The sequence below is a fragment of the Tupaia chinensis genome, unplaced genomic scaffold, assembly GCF_000334495.1.
Source record: "Tupaia chinensis unplaced genomic scaffold, TupChi_1.0 Scaffold000318_1, whole genome shotgun sequence".
Lineage (NCBI taxonomy): Eukaryota > Metazoa > Chordata > Mammalia > Scandentia > Tupaiidae > Tupaia > Tupaia belangeri.
Window position 1 is genome coordinate 1,534,980 of NW_006159811.1, and position 9,463 is coordinate 1,544,442.

Genomic DNA, 9,463 nt, shown 5'->3' on the forward strand with positions numbered 1-9,463 from the left:
ATAGGGCGCGTGTGCTTGCCAGACAGACAGAGAGAGACATAGAGACAGAAAGTGAGAAATCACCCCCCAGGGGGGATGGTCACGCCGCAATCCCTTCTCCTCCATTCTTCTCTCGGGATCTTGGGCACGCACACACACGCGCCCGGCGTGAGATTTAAGCCACTGGGTCCGGGACGCGAACCACGGTCGACTATGTGGGAATCCAGCGACATAGCCATTACGCTAACTGCTGGTTCCCAACACTTGATTTCTATATCCATCAAATACCTGGCAATCATCCTTCTACTCTGACTCTATGAATTTGACTACTGTAGCTACTTCATGTAAGTGGAATAACACCATCTCTCTCTTTTTGTGACAGGCTTCTTTCACATAGTGTAACATCCTCAAGTTTCACTCATTTTGTAGCATGTGTCAAAGTTTCTTGTATTTTTATTTACATTCAGTCACTGCACATCATTACAGTGTACATGGTTTTTCCCAGCCTGACTATGGTGCATATTAGTTAAGTTAAAAACATTACTATATATGTTATCATCAACAGATATTTCTTTTATGTTTAAGACTGAAGAATAGTCCATTGCATGTGTGTGTGTGTGTGTGTGTGTGTGTGTGTGTGTGTGTGTATGTGTGTTTTATTTATCCATTTTATCATTAATGTTCACTTGGGTAGCTTCCATCTTTTGGCTTTTGCACATAATGTTGCTATGCATATAGCTGTGTTAATAACTTAGTGTTTTGTACTCCATTATTTGCTTAAAATATTGTGTTATTTTCCTACACTAACAAATATTCTTTTAAAACATTTTCATTTATTGTTATTATTCTTTATTTTGGTATAGGGCACATGTGCTCACTAGAGAGAAAGAGAGAGAAAGAGCGAGAAAGCCACCAGGTCCAGGGCTCAAACTGCGGTCACCCATGTGGAAGTCCGGCATCTTAAACCACCATACCACCTGCTAGCCCTACAAATATTCTTTTGCTCTATTTTTTTAAAGCTAATATTTGTGGCATTATATGGCTGTGCTAAAATGTATTTAAACATTCATTTATTATTGGAAATTTAGACTCTGCCCATTTTTGGCTGTTATAAACTTTTATGAACATCTTCGCACAAACACGCACACGCACACACACACACACACACACACACGTATGAAAATTTTCAGTTTTTTAAGTGCCCTCTTTGGAAAAATGTGTGAATGGTTTGTTTTATTGCTGGTAACCCTGATTCCACAGAGAAGCAAGTTGATAATGTAGAGACGAATGTTTATAAAAAGCAGTGAAGAGAGAATACCTTCCCTTTGAGTTAAGGGGAACAGTATCTGGGCATTGACACCAATTCCAGAGAACTCGGACCAGACTCGACTTCACTATCCTTTTGCCAATTTCATTTGACACCCAGAGTTCTAAGATCTGCAGCGTGCTCCTTTTTCACCCCCCTTGCTATTCATGGTCCTGATTAGTGGTAACCCTAGAAATAGTTCTTTAACAAATAAGCCCAACAGTGATACCCTCAAAATATAGATCTATGCCCTTGTCTGTTTGGAGAGATGGTAGGTGATCTTAGCAGTCGGTTTCTTGTAGTAGCCTGCATTTCCTCTGAGTGCTTCTTTCGTTCTCACTGTACTGATAGCATTGTATCATTGTTATTCTGGGTGTATCCTCTCTGCTGCTGATGCACTACATATGGCCCTGGCATTTTCTTCTACCAAACATTCATAGAGACTGTATCCTCAAGATATTTTTTTAAATCATATTTTCTATTATGAATAACACCACGATTGAAAGCCTGTATATTTCCACCAATTCATATAGAGTCAGATAAATCAGAAGTAAGGTACATAACATGTCATTAAAACAAAGAAACATCTTTCTGTAAAATATCTAGATTTTTGGGATGTTGGTGGTTGGGGCACTGACTGTGGTTCGAGTTCCCACATGGCTGACTGTGGTTTGAGTTCCAGTCCTGGTAGCTTGCTTTCTCACTCTCTCTCTCTGGTGAGTGCACATGCCCTGTAGCAAATTGAAGAATAATGATAATATAAATAAAATAAAATAAATAATTCTTTAAAAATTTCTAAATTTTCTTTCAAATGTCCAGATATTCCAAATGGTACTACTAATTCCGGTCATATCAAGTAAAAGTAGTATGTATAGCACATATAGTTTATTCAGAGTCCCCCGTGTTCACAGACAGTACAAGCAGAGACTATAAAAAAACCCGCACTTCCATGGTGGGATAAATTTGGCCCATATCTAGACTTTTAAGGGCTAAAGAAACTTGGGAAAGATCTATCCTGACTCATTTGATAGATTAAAAAAATGAACTACACAGCATTAAGGTCATTATATTTACACAAATTAAAATCTGATGCTAGATTTGCCTCCCTTCTTAGAACTTAAATGTAGGAGACAGTGTATACTACACTCTCGGAATCTTCCGGACACACTGCCCAGCTGAGTCCGCTCCAGGGACTGGCTCTTGGCTTTAGAGCTTAGTCTTTACTCAAGGTCACCCTCCTAATCCAAGGACAACTTGCGTCTTATGACAGGGCTGTCTGGCTGATGCAGAGGTAGAAAGGGGCTGGTCCCTTCAGCCATAATTGGGACACTGTTGACAACCCAGCTCAGTAGGAGCAGTGGAAGCCTTTGTTGTACCTGCACTGTGACCCAACTTCCCCTTCTGCCCGAGCTACTTTCTTCTCTTTCCCCCAGGTATTAATCCTGAGAGTACTTCCTGATATACATCTTATAGAAGAATTTCATTTGCATCTGTTTCTTGAAGAACTGAACTGGGACATTTAAGACCTTCTGGGGAATAGTTTGGATCAAGTGGGTCTTTAAAAAACAATCATACTGGGGCCAGCAGGTGGCATAGTGGTTAAGGCACTGGACTCCCACGTGGTCTGGTCCAGTGACTTGGAATTCACACTGTGTGTGTGTGCATGTATGCTCAAAATTTTGAAAGGAGAATGGAGAAGGGACTTCACATGGCCATTCCCTGCACCTGCTTGGGCGGGGCGTGGGTTGTGATTTCTTGCTTTCTGTCTCTCTTTGTCTCTTTGGTGAGCATGCACAACCTATAGCAAAAAATACCCCAAAAACACAAAACAAAAAAACTTTCAAAAAAATTGTACCCCAAAAATTTGAATAATGTTTAATGCTCTATACACTTTCTTAGAGAGTAAGAAAAAATATTCAGAGTGGTTATGTTAACTCTAGTTTAAATATGTATACATACAAATAAATCTGCTTAACACACACAAATATATGCACACATATTTCTGGCAATACTGCAGCATCTCAGTAAGGACTTTCACTGGGACAATTTAAAAAGGACGTATCTTATTAACTTAATGATTTATTTATTTATTTATTTTTCACGTCTTCCTTTCCCCATTCAGCAAATTCACAGTCATTATTAAAGGGAGGAAAAAAGTTCCCTGAATTTTGGATTTGGAACCTAAGGGAGGAATGGTTGATGACTTAAAGTGAAGGAAGATGTAATTTATAATTTTATAGACGTTAAGTCCAAGGATTTACCCCAAGTGTACAGAAAATAAGGGCCAGGTGGTGGCACGGTGGTAAGACAACTGGACCTAACTGGGAATGATACCGGACTTGCATCCCAGGACCTTCCTAAGCAGGCTGGGAATGTGCACGTGCCTGTCGTCTGGGCCTCCTGGCACTGGAAGTGGATGGTGGTGTGAAGACCTTGTCGGGAGTGCCTGCCTTTCTAGTTCTCTCTCGTGGAATAAATAAATAATTTTTTAAAAAGAAAAGTAAAAAATAAAAAATACATATATTCATGTATCTATTATCTAGACTTAATGTTTGTTAATACATTGCCATATTTGCTCTTTCAATAGATGAAATAAGCTGTCACAGATGGAGTACAAACGATGTTCTCTTACCCAGTGTTATAGTTTGGATGATGGTTTGTCCCTCAAAGTTTCATGTCTTGGAATTTTTTTTTTTTTTGGAGAGATTTTTCACTATAGGGCATGTGCACTCGCCAGACAGAGAGAGACATAGAGACAGAAAGTGAGAAATCATCCCCCAGGGGGGATGGTCACACTGCAATCCCTTCTCCATTCTCCTCTCGGGATCTTGGGCATGCACACACATGCGCCCGGCGTGAGTTTTAAGCCTCCGGGTTCGGGACATGGACCGCGGTTGACTACGTGGGAGTCCAGCGACATAGCCATTACGCTAACTGCTGGTTCCCTCATGTTTTGGAATTTGATGTTGGAAGATGGCGAGGCCTAGTGGGTGGTGATTGGATTAATCAGGGGCTTCCTAAAATGCAAATCTTGCATAGCATTCCTTAAAAATAAGTTCCTTGGAGAGGAGGAACCAGGCCTCTACATCCTGGTCTCTGCCTGGTCTTCAGCTTCGTCCTGCATCCCGGCAGGTTGGTGCTTTATATTCCAGCAATGCTGAAGGGATTGTATACCCTCTCTCTCAGATAATTCACACCTTTGTGCCTTTGATTCTATTTCTTCCTTGTTTTGAAATGTAATTCTGATTTCTACCACTTCAGCTGACTAACTCTAGTCATGCCTTAAGACTCAACACTGAGGACTTCTTGAGGGAATCTTTTACCATCACTTCCACTGGGGCTGCCAATCTGTTTTAATATCTGCCCTACTCTACTATAAATTCCACATTGTATTTATTTATTTATTTTTTTGGGGGAGAGGTTTTTGCTATAGGGCGCATGCGCTCGCCAGAAAGACAGAGAGAGACAGAGAGACAGAAAGCGAGAAATCACCCCCGAGGGGGGGATGCCCACACCACAATCCCTTCTCCTCCATTCTCCTCTCGGGATCTTGGGCACGCACGCACACATGCCTGGCGTGAGTTTAAGCTTCCGGGCTCGGGACTCGAACCATAGTCGACTACATGGGAGTCCAGCAACATAGCCATTACGCCAACTTCTGGTCCCCCACATTGTATTTAACATTGCATCCCAGTATTAAAAGCAGTGTTTTCACTTAGCCATTGCTTATAAATGTTCATTGACTGCTAGATCAGGGCAACTGAGAGTGGTTGAAGAGAACACCAAGGGGGTGGCCAGACCTAAGCAGTATGTGGACTTCATGTTGCTGGGTGAGCATCGCTGAGATGAGCTGCAGCAAAGCAATGTGGGCATGAAAGGCCTTCGCCTCCCCTGCGGTGGCCTTCTGTTCAAGAAAGAGGTGGTGGTGGGGGGCAAGAGGTGGTGTGGTGGTTAAGGTGCTGGACACTGACATGGCTTGACTGCAGTTTGAGTCCTGGACCCAGTAGCTGTAAACTCATGCTTGGTACATATGCGTGCATGCCAGAATTCCGAGAGGAGAGTGGAGGAGAAGGGATTGTGGTGTGACCATTCTCCCCGACCCGGGGGGAAGGGGTTTCTCACTTTCTGTCTCTCCGGTGAATGCACATGCCATATGACAAAAATCTCTCTCTAAAAAAGAAGGAGGTATAGGGATGAGCATCACTTATTTTGGAGAGTGTTTGCTCAGTTTCTGAGGGCCTCTTGGGAACACACGGACTACCTCACTGGAGCTGGGAGTTAGTGTGGACTTTATGTTAGTGGAGAAATAGAAGGGGAAGGTAGAGGTGTCCCTGAGCACTGCAGGAGCACACAAGAACTGCAGCAAAATTTGACATAAGGGACTGGTCAGAAGTATGTTCCCCCTTTTCTTTGTCTTCTTCCTCCCATTCCCTCTTCTCTTTCATTACTCTTCATTTTTCTTCTTCCTCTGTCTTTTCCCTTTAGTTTTGTAGACATAATACATTTTGTGTTCCAAATAACCTTTTAATGGTAGGATAAAAGAAAAAAAAGGTTGAGAATTTCTATAGAACTGCAAAATAAATTTGGGCTCAAAAAGAGGATTGAAATTAAAGACGTGACAAGTAAAGTGGTTCATTCCTTAAATTTGGCATCGCCAGCTTTAAAATCAATAGTAAATCAAGCTTTGCATTATGCAAACATATTGCCTTTGTGTATAAATTAGGGAACATTATTGCTGCAAAAACAAAGTGCAAGTTCAAGATGACAGGGAGGGAACCCAAATGGGAAAACGTAGGGTTAGGCAGTATCGTATAATGCTTATTCTCCCTTAACCTCTGCCGATCATGCATAAAGTATTGAATTTATTTGTTCACTTCTGGATCAACATTTACGCAGTTTTTTTTTTTTTTTTATTGTTCATTTCGGGATAAACATTTACGAATTTTTTTTTTTTTTTTTGAGAGGTTTTTGCTATAGGGTGCGTGCGCTTGCCAGAAAGACAGAGAGCGAGAGAGAGCGAGAGAGTGAGAGAGAGAGAGAGAGAGAGAAAGTGAGAAATCACCCCCTAGTGGGGATGGCCACATCGCAATCCCTTCTCCTCCATTCTCCTCTCAGGATCTTGGGGACGCACGCACACTCACCCAGAGTGAGTTTAAACCACTGGGTCTGGGACTCAAACTGTGGTCGACTACATGGGAGTTCAGCGACACAGCCATTATGCTAACTGCTGGTCCCAACATCTACACAGTTTTTATGACTTCTTGCGAATGGTTTGAGGAGCTCAGGATGAAAACTGGACTTCAGAGCACTTACACAAGTGAAACTACCAGTGTAAGGAGAAGAACACATCGGAATTTCCATAATATCAAATTCATGGTGTTTTCTCATTTTCTGTGTTTAATTTAAACTATGTCCAAAGATGTTGTCTTCTATGTTTAATTTAAAATATATTCAAAGTCTAGGACCTTATTTCAGCCCTTCATGATATGGTCTTTTGACCTGCATTAGACGACAATAACCTAAGGAGTTGGTTTTGATGCAGATTCCTGGGTGCCATCCAGGATCTACAAGATCGGAATACCACGGAGTGGGGTCTGGGACTCTGCAGTTGGTTTGAGGATTATCAATGCTCATTTTCTTTTCTTTTTTTTTGAGAGGTTTTTGCTATAGGGTGCGTGCACTTGCCAGACAGACAGAGAGAGACATAGAGACAGAAAGCGAGAAATCACCCTGGGGGGATGGCCACGCCGCAATCCCTTCTCCTCCATTCTCCTCTCGGGATCTTGGGCACGCATGCACATGAGCCTGGCCTGAGTTTAAACCACCGGGTCTATGACTTGAACCGCAGTCGACTACGTGGGAGTCCAGTGACATAGCCATTACGCTAACTGCTGGTCCCTCAGTGCTCATTTTCTGAGGCATGCCCATGTAGAGCCTTCTGAGTGTGCATTATGAGTGAAGGTTAGTGTCAGAGGAGCGTGATCTGAACTGAATGATTGTTGGAGTCAGGAAGTGTAGGTGGCACTGTTCGTGTGAGACACGAAGCTGGTAAGCTTCAAGGAGGCGGACTCCTGGGTGGCCATGGGAAACCCTTACCCTTGAGATGACACAGCATTGGCTTGAATAGAGGTGATCCTGCCCACAGGGTCTTGACCATAGTTATATTTGGCTGTCTGATTTGAGCATGAGAGGCATTTTTAATTTTTTTTCAGAGTATAATCCTGACCTTGAACAAAACTGCACAGGGAGTGGGCTGTTTTGTAGGCCGTGAGTGGCCTCTGAGCCATGGCCAAATTTGTCTGCTGCTCTCTACAACTCCTGGACCTTGAGCTACCAGCCCTTCTGCCACTGGGGCGAAGCAGGTGTGCAGTAAAACTGGGGTGCCGGATGTGTGTGCAGCCAGTCCCTGTATCTTCATGCATGAAACAGAGAGTAATACCATGATCCCTCTTGTGGCTGTCAGCTTATCTGATGGAATCCCAGAAGAATCTAAACACATTTTCCTGCCTTGCTCCATTCCCTCTCCTGACAGCCTAGAACATGACTGCGCCTATTACATTGCTCCTGTCCCAGCAGCATAATTACTGAGTCACGTAGTAACAAAGTACGTCATTGAAAATGCACCTCCTCTTTTTTATTTAACTGAAGAATTACTGTCTGTGATGTACTCTTATGACATTTTAGGAAAAAAATACTGGGTGTATTCCAAGAATTTTTTGGGTTACTTTAGTATCTGGATTTTATGAACATTCATTACTACTTCTTATTTTTTTTGGAGAGGTTTTTGCTATAGAGCGCGTGCGCTCGCCAGAAAGACAGAAGAGAGACAGACAGAAAGCAAGAAATCACCCCCCCAGGGGGGATGACCACGCTGCAATCCCTTCTCCTCCATTCTCCTCTCTGGATCTTGGGCATGCACGCACATGTGCCCGGCGTGAGTTTAAGCCACCACGTCCAGGACTCGAACTGCAGTCGGCTACATGGGAGTTCAGTGACATGCCATTACGCTAACTGCTGGTCCCAACATCATTACTACTTCTAAAAGCCGTTGATTTATTGTGAACGGAGCAAGGGAATTGAGTCTACTTGTTTATGGTTACCAGGTAAAATGTATGGATGCCCCGTAGAACTTGAACCTGCCACCCTCCTAACCTCACAGAGAGCCCCTCTGCCCTGCCTCTACCTACTAGATTAGAAGCTCCTTGGAGGCCTCAGAATTGTATGGCTTATATACACTTCTCTGGGCACCTGCAGGACTGCCCATACTTAGCTGGGAGGTAAGACTGAGTACTGCAGGGAGCCAGGGGCTTTTGCTGCAAAGTCTCTGACAGTGTTGCCATCATTCCTACCTCCTTGCTGACTCTCTATCTCTTGGTCTCTCTCTAATTCTGGACTCTGGACCTTGTCTGTCAAGAGCTATGGCATCTGCCAGTGCCACCTGGCCTTTTTGGACCTCTCTAGGACACACCCCCTTGTAAGAGTGACTCTTGCACCTGCTCTTGCCTCTGTCACCGGCAGGATCTGTCAGATACCTCCTAGCAGAGCAGGCCTCTAGTACTGATGCCTCCTGGCTGAGTGGTGAAACCAGAATCCAGGACTTACTCAGACTTTGACTCAAGTTCCATGTGGACAGGGGCAATGTTGACTTCTTTGTTCTGATGCTTTCTGTGTAGTAGGTACTCAGTAAATGCTGGTCAAATGTGGAATGACGTTATGTAGAGACGTACGCATTTAAAAAAGAAAGCACACATTTTTAGGGTTTGGAACATTTTGGGTTGTCGGGACAGTCATATTTTTTCTATGCAAAAATTCATCACTTTTCTGACAACTCAATAGGAGAATTATTTTAATGAAAGAACATGAGGGCCAATCCATAGCATGGTGATTAAGGTAGCTGGATCCCACATGGTAACTGTATGGTTCAAGGTTTGGACGCTGTGAGTTGAAAAACACCTGGCACGTGTGGGTGTATGCCCAAAATCCTGAGGGGAGAATGAAGGAGAAGGGATTGCAGCATGATCTTGCCCCATGCGAAGTGCTTTCTCAACATCCGTCTTTCTCTCTGTGACTCTCTCTGACTAGCACACATGCCCTTTAGCAAATTAAAAAACAAACAAACAAAAAGCAAAATAATCCCATGAAAGCTGTGATTTTACTTATCTTGTTCACAATAATCCT